We start from the raw sequence: 20,814 nt of genomic DNA, 5'->3' as shown, positions 1-20,814 counted from the left end.
AAAGTTGTTCTTAGGGTTAGGCTCTTCAAGTGATACCGGTGACACGTCTGTGAGATATCTTTGTAAGGTTTCAGCCTCATTGGACTCTCTTATTTTCAGTATGTGATGTACTTCTTTTTAAATTGTCTTACCTTTTAAAACATTTTTATTTTAATAGATGTCGCCTTTTTCTTCCAAGAGCAAAATAAACACATCTTCTACATAATGCTGTAGGATAATAAACCACTTACGGATATTTTCCCAGACCAATTGACCATCAGATTTGACTATTGGGAGACAGCTGACATGCCTATAATGCTTAACAGTTGATAAAATCTTAGAGCTAGAAATATGGTGGAAAGTTGGAGATTCAGACTTAATCCTCAGAGAGCTTAGAAAAGTCAGATTAATTTAATCAACTAAAAATACAGTTGAATTATTAAAGCAGAAGGGCAAATTTGTTGACAAGTTTGCAAATGTACGTGATTAATCTGGAAATTCATTTTGCAGTAGATACTAGGTCTTAAACTGAGGTTTTTAAGATGATTTTGTTGGGTGCGTATGGGGGCAGGTAATTTGCAAAATAGACCAACTTTTGGCAGGCTGGGAGATAGAGAATGGAACATTGCAGGACTGTAGGCCAGAAAGGTATAGCTGAGTTGGAGCTAGTTGTGTGAGATTTAAAACAAGAATACTTTGAAGAGCTGGAAAAAAAAGAAAGGTATATTAGAAGGAGCTTGTTCTCCTTCTTGTGGTTGGTGAAGTCCAGTTGGCCTATGATTGTGTTAATGTTATGGATCCTGAAGAAGGCATGTCATTGGGATTGGTTATTATGTTTTTCTTGAGGGAAAGCCTTTTGAAATTCTTAAGTTTAAAAATTTCTCATTCCGAAGTCTTGTCTACATCTTGCTGCTGTAATCCCTAAGCAAAGAAGAGGGGGGCAGGACGCCTCACTTTTGAAGCGCAAGGGTCAGAGCAGGAAGGGGGCTGTCACGGCTGTTTCTCTTTGTTCAGGAATTAGAACATGTGAGCAAGTGGTTCCACCCCTCACTTTGTGAGCTGTTTTCCTCCGATATTTCCTAATTTTTCCCATGACGTTTCAGCCTGTTTCTTCACAAGATTGTAAGGCCTGAAAGACCCCATTGTTTTGCTGGAGTGCGAGCCTGTGCATATTTGCTGATCTGGCTGGCTGGGGTCTGAGTGTGGGTGGGACGTGGCAGAGGGAGAATGCAGACTGGAGAATGTGTGGAGCATATTTCTGATAGTAGCAAACACTTTCTGTTTATCAGGAGCTTATAGAGGCTTTTTCTTCATACTTTTAAAATATTTTTTTATAAATGACAGTCTGCCCTGATGGACAGAAATAGGGTAAGGAACGTTTCTCAAGGTCAAATCAAATGGATGAAGGCCTTATCCAAACTTCACTGCTTCTGCAGATAAATGCTAACTTTTGTTCTTGTAAACACACACACACACTCCTTGAAGGCCTGCCCAGGATTCATGTGAGCTCTTGGGTTTTGCAGCCCTGCATATTCTGCATCACAAATCTTAGTCCAAGCTTCTTGAGGGTACAAAATGTTTCTTCTAGTGGGAGGAGAAGGGCAAAATGCAGTAAGAGAGAAACCCTAACTAAAAGCTAAATAGATATTTTTAGCAAAGGAAATTGGGGGTTAATGCTAATGAGGTCTTATTTAAATAAAGTTAGAAATATATTGTCTTTATGTCAGATTTACAAAATTCCACATCATTTAAAAATGTCCTCACTGGCAGCAGTTACCTTGACCCTAAAGTTAGTGTTGTGCATTGATGGTGCACGTCTCTTCGTAACTCCGTGTTCAGCGAGTGGTGTGGAAAGCCTGCAGTCAGCCAGGGTGGGAGTATTTACACCATGGAAATCAGCAAACACTCCAAAAGGAGCTCTCACCATCAGAGCCTGTTTTTCAACATTTAGCAGCACACCACTGCCCAAAGTGGAATTTAAAATTCAAGGAGTCTTCTCCTGAGGCAAGTTAATGTAGTATTACCACTCAACGTAACAGCCAGTGTGAACCTTTTAAAATATAAACCAGGCCTTTTGGCTTCTCTGCCAGGAAACCCTCCATGGCTCCCCATTTCACTGGGAGGAAAAGTCTCACTGTGACCTGAGAGCTCCCTGTGCTCTGACTGCCCTTGGCCCCTCTTTCCTTATCTCCACCACTCTCCTCCTCCTCCTGTTCTTGCCTCCAGACCCTGCTCCTATCCCAGGGCCTTTCCTCTGTGCGTCAGAAGCACCTGGAGGGCTTGTTAAAACATACAGTTGGGCCCCACTCCAGCATTTCTGAGCCAGTAACCAATTTCCAAGTGATGCTATGGTCCACTGCTCTATTCGAGACCCACTGCTCTAACTCACCTTCCCTTAGTTTACCTCTCAGCTCCTTCAACTCAGTGGTCCACTTTTACCTCCTCACCCACACGGACCATTCTATTTAAAATTGCAGCCATCCTTCACTCCATTTCCAGTTCCTCTGTCCCCAATTTTTTTTATTGCACCAATACCTTATAACAAAAATAACTTACTTGTTATGTTTTTGTTTGTGCTTATTGTCTGTCTCCCCCTCCCCCCTTTACTGGATTCTAAATTCCACGAAGGTAGGAGATTTTGTCTTATTTTCTTCACTAAGTATCCCAAGTCTCTAGAACAGTGCCTGACACATAGTAGGTGCTCAATAAGTATTGTGGAGTGAATTAGAGAATGAACAACATTGAAAAATGAAGAATGTACTTCAGATCTGGGCCCCAGCCTCTTTAATTCTAACTCACTAGAGCATCTTAAAACACGTTCTGCAGTTTGTGTCGTAGCTTCACTCCTTTTAGGACAACGAGGGGATGGTATTTGCCCTCAGCTAAAGATTGGGAATGACTTGATGATCCTTAAATAATAGGTGCACTAAAATATTGCTCTTAGATTTAAATTTTAACCTCAAAAGCCCTAAGCGAGTGGTCTTCAAATCCTGGTCTGCACAAGTTCCCTGAAGATACTTGAGGGTCTCTGCAAATGTTTAATTTGCATTTCATTTTTAATACATTTTAAACAGTGTTTATAACCATAATAAAAACATGTACATACTTTGACATATTATGTATCAAATTTTAACATGTTTGGACCACCAATGCATTGAATTGGACTATCAAGTTAAGTTTGAAATTAAGTGTTTTTTGCTATTTTAACTTACAGATTTTAACTGCTCATAAATGAGTCATTGATGAAGAAGTTCTATACCAGTGTCTTTCAGCTTCCAACCTGATTAGAAATTGAACAAGGGCATTCCTCCTGTTGGACATGGTCAGCACGCCCAACTACGTGCCAGGCAGGATTCGGGAGCCTCTGTTGGGTGTAGGCCTCTGTGTGGGTTAATGGCCAGTTGTACAAACGCAGTACACATCACTTAGTGACACATGTTGTTCCAGGGTCCAGGTTGTCCACTCCACATTTTGCTTGCTCCTTGACTGATTGTTAAAGAAATCAAGTAGTTGCCAGATTACCATTAGTGATTAAAAATGAAATTTAAAAGATTTTAACTACTGCATTTTTGCAGGCTTTGGGGTTAGTTTGAGGCATGTCACGAGATTACAAAATCAGTTACTAAAGAACTGTTATCATCTCCAGTATAACTATTCCTGGCTGTTTCAATCCACTCATTTCCAGAACTCGGATAGGAAATTTCCAAGAGTGAGTTCCAATAGCAAAGGATACAGAGTTATTCGCGTCAATTTGATTTCTGAGCTTCAGATAGTAAGTAAGAAGAGTGGCAGATAGCAAGAGATTTATTGGAAAACTTGTCTGAATCTGTTTGATCCCTGAGTTTAGAGAGCTGGAATTCAGACAGAGAGTGATACCTGTAGTTACTCATGACTAAGGATTTTCTTAACACTGTGCCACCAAATGCAACTTCAGAAGTAAATCATATGCTGCATCAGTTGTAAAAGTCAGTTAATAAGCCTCCGATTATCCTAAAGCCCCTCTCTGTGCTATCTTAAAAAGTGCCATTGAATGTGTTATTGGAAATAGTTACACTTTATGGACCATTTTGTAGGCCTCCTTTCTATATCCATGTCTAGTAATGCACTTCACACTTTGTTGTTGTTCTGTCTCCCACACTATGATCGAGCTCCTTGAAAGGAAGAAATGTGTCTCATTCATGCCAGCGTCTGGCCTTGCCTGGCACATGGTGGGTACTCAGCACATGTTTGTTAAGTGGCACTGCACTCCACTGCAGAGGGGAGAAATTGTGAAAGGGATGGTTCAAGCTCCTATTCAATACACAGTCAGTAACTTCTCACACTAAGCACACATTGTCTCATTAAAAAACGTATTTGATGGTTCTATGGTTCCTTCTCCTTCATCCCTCATGTGCAATCATTTTAAGTTTTCTGAATTCTTTCTAGAAATGCCTTTTGACCCTGACCCTTCCATGCCATCTTGCAGCCACTCCCTGGTTCCTCCTTCCCTTCATCCCTTGCCTGGGATGAAGCAGCCTCCCAGCCCTCCTCCAGCCCAGGCCTCCCTCTACCTCTCCCAGTGTGGCCGCCCTTGTCTCCTTATTAAACAAGTCCCAGCAAGTCCTCTGGCCCTACAGGTATCAGCCTGTGCTGCCCAGTACAGTATCCACTATACGGCTGGTCCATATTTTAGGATGTGTTATGTGGGTAGCAAACCAGCACCCTATTTTAAAGACTTAGTATGAAAAATATCTCATTAATAATTTTGATATTGATTCCATGTTGAAAGGGTAACATTTGAGATATATTGGGTTAAATAACATATGAAAATGAATTGGTGCTGTTTCTTTTTACATTTTTAATGTGGCTACTGGAAAATTCAAAATGCTGTGCATGGTTCACCTTATATTTCTGTTGGCCGGTGCTGGTCTAAGCTGCATCATGACACCGAAAGTTTCTTACAACCCTGGCCTCAGTTACCACTTCAGCTTCGTGTCCCAACCCTTCCTGCCCTCCTCTGACTGTGTTTTATCCTGTGTTAGGCTTGTTTATACGGATGGGTTTTTGTTTTTTCCCCCAAATTCTGTTTTTCCAAATTCTTCCTGAAATGTCCTTCTCTTTCTTTGTTAGCTGTACAATCCTGTCAGATGTTTAGAACCTGACTTAAATGCCCCGTGTGGTGAATTTGTGCCCCGTTCCCTACTTCTCCCCACAGCAAGTTCTTGGCCCTTCCATTCCTGTGTTTACCTTGCCTTTCTGCCCTTACCTGTCTTCTTAACTAGGCTTCTCAAAGGAAAAGGCTGCAACTTAATCCTCCGATGACCCCTGAGAGACAGTAGCTGGTGTGTACTAGGCATTTAATCAACATTTATTGTATGTGAATTAATTTCATCCTACTGCACACATTGCTATTTTTACATGAAACCAACCTTGATCATCTGAACCATTGGCCATGGAAAAGTTGGGTGCTGAGGTGGAGAGCCCTGGACTTCTCATTCATAGCCCCAGTTTCAGATTTTTGTGTTCAATAAAATGGCTTCTTTGTTCTCCCAGGTTGACTTACACATTTGAATTTATGAAATCCATGGTGATTGTGCAGACTGAGAATATACAATGACAGTGTAAATTGCCACTTTTACTATTTTGTTCATAGGTATTTCATATAAGCTTTTGTTTGATTGGAGATTTTCATATAAGCTTTTGTTTGATTGGAGATTCCACTTCTAAACAAGTTTGGAATCCACTGTTCCAATGCTAAAATTCATTTACATTTTAATTTCAGAGGTTTCATTTTGATTCTGATGAGGTGGTTTCTGACATCACCTGTGTTCTAATAGAGCAAGACTTGTCAACTCTGGCTGCACGATAGATACACTGGGCAGCTTTCAAAAATACAGGTGCCCTGGCCCATCCCTAGGGATCCCCGTAGAATTGGTCTGGTGGAGGAGGGCCTAGGCCCCAGTATTTATGAAAAGCATGAATACTTTTTTAATAAATTGATTCGACAGTGCTTAAAGAGCCAGGTAAACTATGAAAATGTTGATCAGTTTTCTTTCTTTTTATTAAAGGTAGTATGAGTACATATAATGCATTTTAGGTTTGTACTATGATTTTGGGGTCAAAAACAGTATTTAATTGAACCCGTCTTCTCTGGACAGTTTTCCAAGTTTTCTGAAATGAGAAAGTTCCTTTTTCTGCTATTCTCTAAAACCTGCATGCAGCAGAATTCTGATGTCCTTCATTGGTAGAAAGAGCTAACAAAAGACATGTTTCAGGTTATGGAAATGAGGACTGACAAGGGCAGTGGGTGTAAGAGGTTTGCACAGGTAGTGGCCTTCCTGGTGTCCTTGTTAGCCTGAATAAACAGTGTTCCCCTCAAAGAACCTCCTAGTTCTGCCCCATTGATAAGATCTGACATTTTGCTTAATCATTTTTTAATGATATTCTTCCTTTTGTTCTCAGTATGTGAGAAACAAGTTCTGTGTTTTTTTTTAAGGGGAAGAATCCACTTTAATTTCTTAATTCAGTAAAATGGGCTGGCAATGCATATATAATTCTTGTGAGGGCAGCATGAAAAATCACCTAAATTCTGTTTATTAAATGTCTCTTCATCATTTTTTAAATTTTATCTTTATTGATGAAAGAATTACAGATGTCCCCCTTTTTCCCTCCATTGACCTCACCACTCTTTTCCACACCATTGTCTGTGTCCATGGGTTATGCATATATGAATACTAGAGGCCCGGTGCACAAAATTCGTGCGGCGGGGCAGGGGGGGGGGGGAGGTGTCCCTCAGCCCAGCCTGCACCCTCTCCAATCTGGGACCCCTTGAGGGATGTCCATTTAGCCCCACCGGGATCGAGCCTAAATGGGCGGTCAAATATCGCTCTCAAAATCCAGGACTGCTGGCTCCCAACCGCTCACCTGCCTCTGCCTGATTGCCCCTAACTGCTTCTGCCTGCCAACCTGATCACCCCCTAACTACTACCCTGCCAACCTGATCAACACCTAACTGCTCCCCGGCCGGCCCGATTGCCCCTAACTGCCCTCCCTGGGCCTGGTCACCCCTAACTGACCTCCCCTGCCAGTCTGGTCACCCCTAACTGTCTTCCCTGCTGGCCTGATCGCCCACAACTGCCCTCCCCTGCAGGCCTGGTCCCCCCCATCGGCCCTCTCCTGCTGGCCTGGTCCCCCCCCAACTGCCCTCCCCTGCTGGCCTGATCTCCTCCAACTGTTCTCCCCTGCAGGCTTGGCCCCACTGCCCTCCCCTGCAGTCCCGGTCCCCTCCAACTGCCTTCCCCTGCTGACCTGGTCTCCCCCAACTGCCCTCCTCTGCCGGCCGAGTCACCCCTAACTGCCCTCCCTGCTCGCCTGATCGCCCCCAACTGCCCTCCCCTGCAGGCCTGGTTACCCCCAACTGCTCTCCTCTGCTGGTCACCCCTAACTGCCCACAACTGCCCTTCCCTGTAGGCCATCTTGTGGTGGCCATCTTGTGTCCACATGGGAGCAGCCATCTTTGACCACATGGGGACAGCTATCTTGTGTGTTGGAATGACAGTCAATTTGCATATTACTCTTTTATTAGATAGGATAAATTCTTTGGTTAATCTTTCCCCACCCACCCACTCCTGGCCTTCCCTCTGTTCCCGGCTTCTATGTCTCTGGATCTATTTTGTTCATTAGGTTCCACATATGAGTGACGTCATGTGATACTTGTCTTTCTCTGACTGCCTTATTTTGCTTAGCATAATAGTCTCCAGGTCCCTCCATGCTGTCTCAAAGGGTAAGAGATCCTTCTTTTTTACAGCTGCATAGTATTCCATGGTGTAAATCAGGGGTGGGGAACCTTTTTTCTGTCAAGGGCCATTTAGATATATAACATCATTCTCGGGCCATACGAAATTATCAACTTGAAAATTAGCCTGCTATATTTGGTCAAACATTTAATTAACTCACTCCCAATGCCTTAACAGGGCCAGACCAAATGATTTTGCAGGCCTTATACGGCCTGCGGGCTGGACGTTTCCCACCCCTGGTGTAAATGTACCACCGTTTTTTAATCCACCCGTCTACTGATGGGCACTTGGGCTGTTTCCAAATCTTAGCTATTGTAAATTGTACTGCTAGGAACATAGGGGTGCGTATATTCTTTCTGATTGGTGTTTCCGGCTTCTTAGGGTAGATTCCCAGAAGAAGTTGTAAAGTGCCTGAAATCCTGTAAAGGAGATAATCTGGGACAGTTTTTTAGGACATTGTAAGAAAATCCTGTGCATGGCATGCTCCAGGTCATTAGTGTGCACTGTTAAAATGCAGATGTCAATCAGCATAGGATTTGCAAATTCTCAATCTGTTGAAAATGGCTGTGTGCTCTTAGTCTTCTAACACGTCATCCCTGTCAGTTTGAGCTCTTTAGGAAAGAAAAAGGAATAGAATCCTTTAGTAACTTGGTTGCTGGCAGTTGGTGTGTCTTCTCTGTGAGACTGATGTCATGCCGACTGAATGCAGAGGCAAACTTGGGGTGTGTGTGTGTGTGTGTGTGTGTGTGTGTGTGTGTGTGTGTGTGTTTAAAGCCCTACACCCACCTAGAATGTGAAGTGAGTGTGAAGGGCACCACAACAACCCCTGGATCTGTCAAGAATGTACCTATTTTTAACACGCTGGATCAAGTGTCAGCACTCAATAGGAGGTGAGGAAGGAGTAGAGACCGTGTTGTCCGCGGATGGTAAATGGCCCTCTGGCGTGTTTACAGTACAGCTGTGCATTCTTAATGGCTCTGCCGCTGCCATGTCAGGTAAAGTTTTCTTTGCACGTGATGGATGGCAGAGAATTTTTTAGCAGAGGGAACCAAGGAAGCTGGACGGAGGAGAGGGGAAGGGGAGAACGGGAAAGAGAGAAAAAGAAGCACGCAGCTCCGGAGGGAGATAGTCTGTGCTTTGCAGTTGCTTGTGTGGATAGAAACCAGATGGTAAGCTGGAACACCCGCTTGGCTATCTGAGGAGCCAAACATATGGTTAATGGTCGGGAGAAATAGCTTTCAGAGCCAGGGCTTTGCTGACTGCTTCATATTACAGATTGTTACAGTGTGTCATTACATTGCCAACCTAAGTGCTTAATACCCGCTGCGGGTGCTGGGCATACACTTACAAGAAGGACTTTTAGCTCTTTGCTGGCTCTGAGTGCAGAAGTGACATCATAGGGAGGCTTAAAATGTCTGGTGTTGGGAGGCAGGGAGAGGGGTAATTTTGTAGTGGAAACAAGATTTTTTTTTTAACAAGCCAAGCTTCAATCCACTGAACTCTACTGTTTTTCTGAAAACCTTTTTATATGAGATGAAGCGTGTTCTCTCTCTCTCTCTCTCTCTCTCTCTCTCTCTCACACACACACACACACACACACACACACACACACACACACACACGTTTTGAAACAGAAATCTGAATAAAACACAGGCCATGCTTCCCTGCTCCAGTGGACTTGACAGCCCTTTTCACCTGGAAGCCACATCACTGTGCTCACAGGCCCCGCATTTGAAGTTTCTGTTTGGGGAGCTTTGGGCAACAGCAGGCCCATGTTATCTAAGGAACTGCTGAGCCCATTCATCTGCTTTTCACGGCCTGCTTCCTTTTATTTTTAGCCAAATCCGTCAGGCCTGACAGGCGGGTAATTCGAGCCAGAGAAAGGGCAGAGCTCCAGGTCCTTTCCACAAAGCAATTCTTCTCCTCCCTCCTGGGAGGGCTCCAGACTTGGCCTGCTTCAGGCAGATGGATTTGTTGAGTCATGTGAGATCATTTACACAAAAACACAGTGAGGCAGTGGAAATTTAAAAAAAAAAAGAGGGTGGGGAAGAGGAAAGAGGAGGGGAAGCCAGGGGGAGTGTGTGCTGCCGTGGCTGCTGGGGAGCGTAGGAATTTGCAGCGAGGCAGCTAGACTGAGAGGAATGCCGTAGATTCATTTGTGTATAAGGTAATGTCTAGTTTACACAGCGGGGTGGAGCCAGGCTGGAGAGGCGCCTTCAACTACTCGCCTGTATTCAAAAGAGGAAGGGGGTGTGGGCAAAATTTTTTTTAATTTTTAAAACAACACCCACCAAACAAAGACCACAGTGTTGACAGCCTTGGGTTTCAGTAGCCGTAAACTACCAACAGGATGGTTTATAGAAAGTGAGTTTGCTCTGTGATGTAATACAAGTTTGCTTTGTCCTGACTCCAGCATGACTGAGGCAGCCGCGGAGGGAGGAGAGGAAACTTGGAAAAGGGCTCTTCGTTAATGGTTTCCAGAGATTATGTAGCTGGACTTGAGAGAGGAAAGTGGGATATTGTGGAGAATTACTTCGAGCTGGGCCATAATTGCGGTAGGTAAAATAAAGTCATTGCTAAGGCTTCCTTGCTCAAGAGGAACTGAGCAATGATTTTGAAATGCCAAGGAAGGTATCATTTTTCCCTACCACAGTATTCATTTTCCTCTAGCTTCTGGGACATTAAAAACAAAACAAAACAAAAAAAACACCGAGTCTTGCATCAGATAAATAGTATTAGCATTTAGTGAGTCAGGTTTGTTTATTGTTTATACCACAAGCCTTTAAAACAGTCCATTAAAAAATAGCCTCCTGCTCATTCATGAAGTTCTATTTTTTTTTTCTTTCTTCAAATTTGCTTACATCCATGAGCTGTGCTTGGATAGGGACTTGTCCTTCTTTTGCTGGAATAAAGGTGTGCATGGGAGAATAATGACTGGGTTAACGAAATGTACATTCTTACACCAAATTCACAGAAAATACGCTAGGTAGGAGAAATGGAATATTTGCAAACTGGAACAGAAAATTACGTTGGGGAGTATTTTAAAATATACACCAAGATTATTTTCATCATAATACACTTCCGCAGTTCTGCATTTATTTATGCACTTTTTTTAGCCTCCCTAAAATGTAGGTCAACATCACCACGGTTCCTCTATTCTGTTAGTATTTTAAAAGTTAAAACATTTTGCCTTTTTTCCCCCCCCCCAGACCTAGATAGACTCAGGCTGCATGTACAATTTTAGTAATTGTGAAACCCAGCTCATAAATTCCTTCTGTTCGTACTCATCACTGGCTTGTGATAGTAAGCTCTCAGGTCACACCTTTCCTTGGAATAAACACAGCACTCGCAATGGTGCTGATGATGCAGCCTCGTGTTGACGCTGCTCATGGTTCCCAGGCAGCTCCGATGATCTGACTCCGCATAGTTCAAAGGCAGCTTTCATTTACTTACTCCAGGCGAGAGCTGATACATTCTTGTGGTTGTTAATTGTGTACATTTTGATTGCATATCAACGTTATTGTAATGGGATTAAGAGTTGTCATTATTTTAAACCTACCCACGTCCTTGAGTGTTTCCTCTACATCGGGGTTTCTTACATTCAGCACTGTTGATATTTGGACCATATTACTATGAGGGCTGTCCAGTGCATGGTAGGGTATTTAGCAGCATCCCTGGCCTCTACCCACTAGATGCCAGCAGCCCACTTTCCCAGTCATGACAACCAACATGGTCTCCGTACGTTGCAAATGTCCCCTGGGGGGCAAAATAGGCCCTGGCTCAGAACCACTGCTCTATTCTTATTTTGTTGTTTTTTTAGGTTCACTCTCTAGCTACCTCAGGAACTGGGCACTCAGTTACTTCTGAGATTGAATTAAAGGGCATAAAATAACATTTTCCTTCCTGCCATTTACCCTAAAAGTGGGAACTCCATATTAGGTAAAGCTTTCCAGAGCTCAATCGAGCAAGGGTATTTAGGGGGAAATGTTTTCCCACCAGAAGACCTAGGGTTTTGTTACACAGAACAGTCTGCCTCTTGGAATCCTGGCGGTAGCAGGTGGACCCCTTCAAGGCTGCATTGTAGTGACTTTCCCAGAGCGGTTGAAGAGGAAATGGCCCCACTGACTGGGCTTGGGGATGTTGACATAAGAAGAAAGGGACCGTCTCTTCAGGGACAGGAGGAGCAGAGAGCCCAGGCCCCAAGCATAGCCGCTCTCTCCAGGCTCAGCACCTCCACATCGGCCCCAGGAAGAGGGGAAGGCAGCGATGACAGTCCTTTCTCTGGAACAAAGCAGACATCCTCTCCATCTGAGCGGCTGTGGTCTCGGAAGCTGGAACTCTCGTTAAACCAGGAATGTGGAGCTCTCCACAGGCGAAGGCAGGCATAAATTTCCTCTGTTTGTTTTGAGAGGACTAGTGTCGACTGCTGTAATGAGATCAGAGACTGCCCCAGGGACAAGGCCTCCAGGTCGGCCGCTGGAGCCGGTTTCTGTGGCTGTGCTCTTGGCTGCAGTTGTAGAACGTGGCGACTCCACAGAGCACGGTGGTGATGTGGTGGGGTGGTTGTGCCCTTGTTTCATTCCTTGCCCTTCTTGCCTCTCTAAGGCTACTAACACGTCAGCGTGCAGTCATCCAATTCTAAACCCTGGGAAAGTTACTGTAAGGCAGAGTCCTTTCCTCAGAGCTGAGGACAGACTCAGTTGTGTGCAGGACGTGCAGCCATGTGCAGGGAGGTAGGTGCCTGCTTCCTTGGGGTACCTTCCTGCACTGCTGAGGGGTACGGTTCTCAATGCCTGGCTACCCTTACGCTCTTCCTCACCCAGCATCACTCTGTTAGGAGGAGGAGTTAGGGTATGAGTCACAACAATGTAGCATATGCTACAAGGAACATATTTCTGCCTTGAGCCTGGATTTCAGCTACATGGTCACATACAGGACCCTAAATATAGCCGAATTCAGGGAACCCAAACCTCTGGACATTTAAGGAACCCAAAACTGGACATTTCTGGCACAATCCTATACTAAGCTGATACAGCCTGGCCAACTTCTGACACCCCACCCCACCCCACCCCCAACCCCGGGCCAACCCAGTTGTTAGGTATGTTGGATAACAGAAAATAGTAAGTGCATAGTGAGCCCAGAAGCAGGAAAGGGAAATTGCCAGGTGCCAGAAGACATTGGTGCCACTGGCTCATGAGTGATTCAAAGCTGGCACAGGCTGTACGTTCTAGAGGTTGTGCTGTTTATATTCACACAGGACCTGTTTGCCAAAAGGGGACAAGAAGAATTTCCCCCAGAGTCTCTGTGGGGCTTTGAGTGTGTATGTTTGGGGAGATGGAAGTCCAAAGGCGACGCTGTTCCACTACCTGCAGGATGTGGGAACTTCAGTTATTTTGACACAAACACTAAACTGGTTCGAGAACACTGAAAGCCCAAGGACCATGGTAGAAGCAAACACTAGATCCCTGTGGAGAAGTTAACCACCCAGGATGTGGTACGCCCTCACAAAGAACAAGCCACACTAAGAGCCTGGTATTGGAAGTGCCAGGACCCTTGAACAGCACAGGTTTGAACTGTGTGGGTCCACTTATATGAGGATGTTTTTCAATAAGGATGCACAGTACCATAAATGTATTTTCTCTTCCTTATGATTTTCTTAATAACATTTTCTTTTCTCTAGCTTACTTAATTGTAAGAATACAATATATAACACATATAACATGCAAAATATGTATTAGTGGACTGTCTATTAGTAGTTAACCTTGGGGCAGTCAAAAGTTATGCGTGGAAAAAAAAAGTTATGCGTGAATATTTTATTTTGCGGTGGGTCGGCACCACTAAACCTCCTTACTGTTCAAGGGTCAATTGTAACAGGATTCAACCCTCAGGAAAGCCGAGATTAAAGGTGAATCCCTAAAATTACTTCCCATCAAGCCAAATTGAGCTTTCTTCTGTGGATCAATGAAAGTTTCTTTCCTGAGGAACAAGACATTACCGCCCCACCCCACCCCCGGGGGGCTTACTAAGCAGATGGGTTTAGGTTGTAAGCACTAGACCCCCCCCCCCCCCCAAGGGGACCGGCCCTCATTACAGCTTGTCCTCAAGGTATTCTTGAGAATATTTAAATTCCTTCACTGTAAACCTTCTATTGGAGAAATAGCTGGTCCCCATGGGCTTCTTTAAAGAGAGATACCTTCCTAGTGATTTCCTTTGTCATTGCTTCCTTTTCAGTGGGTCATTCTGAAGTAACTCACTAACTGGGCTTTCTGTTGAGTTATTTTAGCTTCTTAGCAAATCACAGGAAATGTGTTTGCCTGGATTGTTCAGCAAACCCCCCAAGGGAGAGGGAAGCCGAAATTGTTTGAAGGTCTGTGGGATTCTTTCAGCATAAAATCAAAGAAGGGGGGGGGGGGGCTGGTTGAGAAACCTTTGTCCGAGATGAATACAATTCAGCCTTCTCAATCCAAAGTGGACAAATGGTTGGGGATTGCCCAGGACTCTGGCTGGCCACCAAGTACACACCGTGCAGTGACATGCACTGTTGGCAAACATTGCTTGAGGATGCTAAAATTAAAGCATGATTCTTTCATATATTTATTAATGGAGTGATGAAATCACTTATGTTTATTTTTTTTCTTCTGAGACATGTGAAGAGTATTCAGATAGTACCCTGCTGACCTAAAAGTGATGCCATATTCCTCAAGAGAAAACTCTCTAGTATTTTATTCTTAATTTGGACCTGTTATTTTTTCATTTAGTCTCAAAATATTCTGGCCAAAGGAGGAGTAGATATTAGACATTGACGTTAAGACATCATGAGGATAGAATGAGAAGAAATGGGCTCAATTGGTGCCAGATTTAAGAAAGATCTTCTGTTATAGCATAATACCATCGATTGGGTGGCTTAAACAAGTTTCCCACAGTCTGGAGGCTGGGAATCCTAAGACCAGGGTGCTGGCCATTGTGGTTCCTAGTGAGGGCTCCTTACAGACAGCTACCTTCTTGCTGTATCCTCATGGTGGGGAGAGAGAAGAGTGAGAGGGAGGGAAGGAGGGAAGGAGGGAAGGAGGGAGAGGGAGAGAGAGAGGGGGAGAGAGAGAAGAACAAGCTCTGGTATCTGCTCCTATGATGGCTAATCCTGTCATGGAGGGTCCATACTCATGACCTCACCTAAACCTAATTACTTCCCAAAGGCCCCACCTTCAAATACCATCACATCAGGGATTATGAGTTATAAAGGCAACATATGAACTTTGGGGAGACACAAATATTCAGTTCATAACACATTATAATTAAATTTTGCATATGTTGAGAGCTGACTATGTCTAAGGCAGTGGGATAGGTGCTGGTTATCTATATATATATAAAAATCAAGCAACTAGAACACCGGAACGACCTGTCGCCATGACGCACACTGTGGTGGCCAACGGGGCCTATCAGGCCCCGGACCCCCCTCCCAACCTCCTGCGTCCTTTCTTGCCTGCCGGCCCAGCCCCGATCAGCCCTCATTGGGGTGGGCTGGCCGGACCCCAACCATGCACAAATTTGTGCACCAGGCCTCTAGTTTAGGCATAAAACAGTCAAGATCTCTTCACTTGAAATACTTACAATCCAGTAGGGTGATTGAGAGGTAAACACCTACGTGCATTTACAAGCAGAATGAGGTTGTGCCGAACGGTGATGGGAGAACAGAAGAGGGGAGGTGCCTCATCTTTTTTGAACACTTCATTGAGTACTTTCTTCATATTACTTCGTTTAATCTTTAAAACAATCTTAGGAGGTATAAAGAATCCCCCGCCCCCCAATTTTATGGATAATGAAATAGAGACTCAGAGAGGGTTTGTAACTTTCCAAAATCACATGCCAAGAGGCAAAGTTGACATTCAGACTGACATTCATGCTCCCCCAGGGCTTGCTGTGCCCCGTGAAACCACTGCAGTAGGACCCCAGTAGGGCCAGGAGACAGGTTGGGAGTTCTAACCTGGAGAATTAAAGGAACAAAGAATCCACCAAGTGACAAGAAAGGTGTATAGGAAAAGATGCAAACTGGCTAACCAAATCCAACCATTATGTTTTCCAAAGTATTATCATAAATTGCCAACATTAATAAAGCCAATGATTTTACATATCCTCTGCATTTTCTGGCTTTCTTGAATACCAGAAGCTCTGATATTCCTACTTCCCCGATGCTCCAGGCCCCTCCACTCCTCACTGTCTTCTCTGGCCCGACCATTCACTCATCTCATTCTTTTTTGACCACTGTAGGCATCTGAATTTGTGTCCCCTGGTTTAGATAGTCACCCAGGCAAGAGAAGTAGGCTGAGCTGGGTAACCTCTTGGCACCTCTTCTCTACTGTGCCTTTCATTAAGATACTCCTAATCACTGGGAGACCAGTATTGACCTTTTTAAGAGTGATATCCTTGAGACTAAATATTAGATATCCCAACTTACGATTTGACCAAGTAAGGGAAACCTAAGCGTGTGTGACGGAGGTGGTGACATGAAAGCAATGGACTCTTGACTGCTTGGCACTATTGGCCCTTCACTGGCCTCTATTCCTCCCCATCAGGCTCTCAGGGCAAATTTTTGTGTGTACCAGCAGTATGTCTCTTTATAATTTACAGTCCTCTCATTTCCTCTTCCTTTTCACAATTTCCTGTTGAACCATGATTCATATGCCAGTTAAAAATCAGAATATTAATTTTCAAATTGCCTAACCTACCCTTGGGAAAGAAGGCTGTGGATTATGCTTGATGGGAAGACACTCTCATCTTTCTGGCTCAGGCTGTATGTTTTCCATGCCATGTGGAGCAGGGCATGGAGAGCAAGGCCAATGGCAAATATCATCCAGTCTCTAGGGGCAGGACCAAAATGGGTTTGCAGCCAAAATGTGGGGATGGTCAGAACACAGAGGGCCTGAAGAACCAGAGCCACACGTCTGCTGCAACTTTGAGGATGGAGAAAGAGCTGCTCCGGTCCCTTTTGCTCTTCGTCAGAAAGAAAGGAAGGAGCCATCACTTGGGAGAGGTTATGTGCGTTTGGGGTGGGGACAGGATCATTTAATAAGGAGCAGCATGCCCCTTATTATGGAAGGGAGGGATTGGCCTGTCAGTAATTAAATAGTCTTACGTTTATCTGGTCTTGCACAAGGATTCCAGGTGAAGGTTGTCAGTACTTCAGGTACACATGAATTGCTCCAACCCATGAAAACTGGGTGGAGGACATTAGGGTTCTTTCTCTCATCTGTTCATCCAATTTCCTAAGCTCCTAAGTCCTTGATTTGGAGAATTTTTCTAAACTCTTGTCCTCTTGCCTTCTCTCCCTTTCTCTTCAAAGCCTTTTTGTCTTTTTATAACTTTATTTCTTTTCCACAAGCTCTTGGGTCCTCTGCTTAGGCTGCTGGATTCGGTGGTGGGGTGGGGAGTGACCTCAGGATGCATTCTAAAAGCCAGCAAGACCTTTAACACTGTGAGGAGTGACCTGCTCACTCTTGTTGGCTTTTTCCCATAGGACTGCCTGAGCTACCTACTTTGAATTGTATTACAACAGACTTCTAGAATGAATATCTTGGAAGGGGATGAGGGATTTGGAGTGGGGAAAAAAGCCCAACTCGTTATATTTCATTTTATATTGGCAATAGGTATTAGTTGCATTTTCAAGGGCCAAGAACTAATACAATCCACACACACAAATAAAACAGCTCTGTGACAGCTTTAAGCTTCTCTTTAGAGGAAGGAGAATAAAGTTGGCTTATACCTCTGTACCACATTAGCAGTGATCCAGGTAAAATAGACTTTTCTCTGTGGTAGGTGGAGGTTGGTGGTAAATAAATAGTGGTGAAACAGGTAGGCCCAGTCTTAACTTTACTCCAGCTCCCACTTGCTGACACCCAGTCCATGGAAGTGTATAATATAGAGAAGCCATAGGATGTGGCGTTGTCACCAGGAGCCCGAATCTCCCGATCCCATCTGTAGTGAGGACCTTGCGGCTGAGGGGCACTTGGCCACAGCACTGAACTGTCTCTAGGTATCTGTTTACTTATCTGCCCTTTACCTTTCTCCTTTCTTTGTAGCCTTTATCTTTTCTTTTCATTCTCTTGATGGTCTCTTCTTACACTTACCCCTGACTCCACCTTCCTGCTTCTACCCACCTGGAAACATGAATTACGTTTCATTAACCTTTCAGAAGTGTAAGGTTGATTTGACCACAGGCTTCATTGCCCATTGAACTCAATCTGCTAGGACCAGCTGAGTGGAAGTCACACGTTTGTGGGGCTGACTTTCTCCAGGCACCCTTTAAAGGAGTCAGTACTTCTTGTGTTTTTGTTTAGTATCAGAAGAATTCAGCTTCATAGATGATTAAAAAGAAACACTGAAAAACAGAATAATAAGAAAAACTTCCTTAATTCCACCATGGTAACTCAGATGTCTTTTTTCCTTAATGCTTTATTTTTAAGATGCAGTTTCCGTGTGTGTGTGTGTGTGTGTGTGTGTGTGTGTGTGTGCGCGCTTTATATTGTGGGTTGTTTTTTTTTAATTTAAATTCTTCATTGTTGAAAGTATAAACATATGTCTCCTTTTCCCCCCATTGGCCTCTCCCCGCCTGCTCCCGCTCCCCCAGTATACTTTTTTAAGCTGTGGATTTCCGGAAGCTTCTTCATAAACTGAATTGGCTGCAAAACAACCAGGTTCTGTCTGTTTCAAAGGAGATTGAAAGTACTTGGTCGAACAAGGCCAGTCTTTTAGGTTGCCGTCCAGAAGCGAACTGACCCATTTTCTAAAACTGTCATCTGTTCACTGAGGTGTTTCTGTTAATGGTTGTCTTTGAGTGAGTGTGAGTGTGTGTGTGTGTGTGTGTGTGTGAGAGAGAGAGGGGGGGGGGAGAGAGAGAGTTATTGGGAAAGGTTTTTTATGTGTAGTCTTTGTACATATTTTAATTCTTTAGTATCTTGAAGTCATTTCTAGCCCAGTGTCTATTCCAGCATGACTAAGAATTCTTTTTCCTCTCTGTATCTAGCTTCTTAATTAAGAAAACTACCACTCAGATTGATATCAGTACTAAATGAGACTATTAATATAAAATGCATTATACAATTTCGAGCACTGTACAGTTGTAAGATATTCTTAACATTCTTTAAAAGATTTACCATCCTGGACATTAAAAGATTTGCCTTTAAAAAGAAACCGAAGGCAATCTGCAATGATAATCAACATTGTTTTGAAGATCTACATGAAGCGTCTACATCATCTTAGGCTCTGTGAGAGCAAAGAAAAACAATCTATTCATAATATTTATTGAGAAGTTTATATGTGACCTAATATTTCCCTCAATATTAGTCTGAGTTTTTTAGTCTTGTCTTTGACATAGGACCAACAAACATGAAAATGACTTAAGAACACATGGAGGGGCAAGGAGAAGGATCCATAATTAGTTTAGTGCAATCTATATACCCATGTTCTGAGGGAATGGGGATTGTGGCATCATTGGAGCTGGGTGGAATTTCCTTGGGGAAATTATTCCAAGAATCCTTGTCTGTTTATTATTATTTTCGTGTGCCCACCTTTCCTGTGTTGATACCAGTGTGTACATTTGAATGGAATTCTGACATCAGGCATCTCTACAAGGCTTTTGGACAAACTTCCCAGTTACTTGCTGGACCATAGCTTTTAAGTGAATCAAATACATATATTTAAAAGGAAACAACATTTATGAAGTTCTTTAAAATGCAGAAATTCATTAGCATCTGCTTCTGGAAATTCAAGAGTAAAAGCATAATATTTTGTCAGTCAATTTAAGTTTGGTTAGAATTAGATATTGAATTTTTTTGATTTTGAAACAATGGCATCATTTGCATAAAGGGGTGTTTAGATGTATTTAAGCTACAAAGTGAAATTCCAGGCTCTCTCCCATGTTGTACATCATTGTTAAAAATGTTATTGCCATGACTGAATGGGGTATTTTCTTTGGAATCTATGTGTCTCAAATAGCCAGGGAGTGACCTGCAATTTTTCTGTCCCTGTCTTATTTATAAAAGGAACTCAATATTGTGCTCACAGAATAGTAATGTGCAGAATAGAAGTTTATCTTTTGAAAATCTAAACTGCAAAATTATTTCTTAATGATGAAAGATATTAATATCTTTGTCCTCTCTGTGTCCTTGACTCTGATAGCAGATGTGCCCGGGCCCCAAACCATTCTCCAACAGAGCAAGGATGATTGCTAAAAACTAGAGGTGATTATGGTGAGCCAGTGGGATTATGAGTCTTTTTCCCTTTTCCTATTGAACATTTTCTATATTGTTATTATATTATAATTAAAAAGAATAGATTTTTTAAAGCACTGTAGTTCCATTCAAACCTCCAATTCCAGTGTTTATGGAAAGGTTCAGATAGATAAATGCTTCATAGATGCAATCTGAAAAAAATAACAGTAATAAGGTGATTATAAGAAACCTTATAGTGTTGTCTTCTCCTCTCAAATCCAACCATAAAATATTTTTCAACGAAAGTGGCTACAAGTCTAGTTAAGTAGTCAAAGATATTTTATTTATTATTTGCCTTAATGTTTGACAAATTAAGAACCCTGGAATCATACTGTTAGGTCTGATCAAATAATTGAATCAATTCCCCCTCCCCTAGGAAATGACCTTTAGACCACTTCACCCGACATGCCCTTTTGCTTAGACCATATTCCACTTGTTAAGACCATTATCTTTCCCTCAGGACCCACCCAGAGAATTTCTCTACCATCTTGGCCTCGTGTGTTCCTTCCTCAGCAAACCTAACACATACAATAACTGTTTTACCCTAAAATTTAATTCAAGTAAATTAAAAACAACTACCTAATGAACCAACAGCATGGATAAAAATGTGGACCCTTATTCCATTTGAGGGGGAGCTGGATCGTCTGGTTCACTTGGCACTTAGAAAACTGACCCCCCCCCCCCCCCGCCCTGATTTGCCTGATGGGATACTGCCTCCCAAGGAGCTCTGTGGAAGATCTGTTATCTGTTCATCCTGGCAATGATACAGTCAGGCTCCAGCAAATGCCTGGCCGTTC

General features: G+C 43.3%; 1 protein-coding gene across 4 annotated transcripts in view; it reads left to right on the top strand.

Annotated features, from left to right (window-relative positions):
- BACH2 (BTB domain and CNC homolog 2) overlaps window positions 1-20,814 on the top strand; it is a 335,928-nt gene that overhangs the window by 67,249 nt on the left and 247,865 nt on the right. The gene's annotated exons all lie outside the window — the stretch shown is intronic.

Source organism: Eptesicus fuscus, chromosome 10, assembly GCF_027574615.1.
Source record: "Eptesicus fuscus isolate TK198812 chromosome 10, DD_ASM_mEF_20220401, whole genome shotgun sequence".
Lineage (NCBI taxonomy): Eukaryota > Metazoa > Chordata > Mammalia > Chiroptera > Vespertilionidae > Eptesicus > Eptesicus fuscus.
Note: the sequence above shows the minus strand (reverse complement) of the source record. Positions and strands in the feature narration are given on the sequence as shown.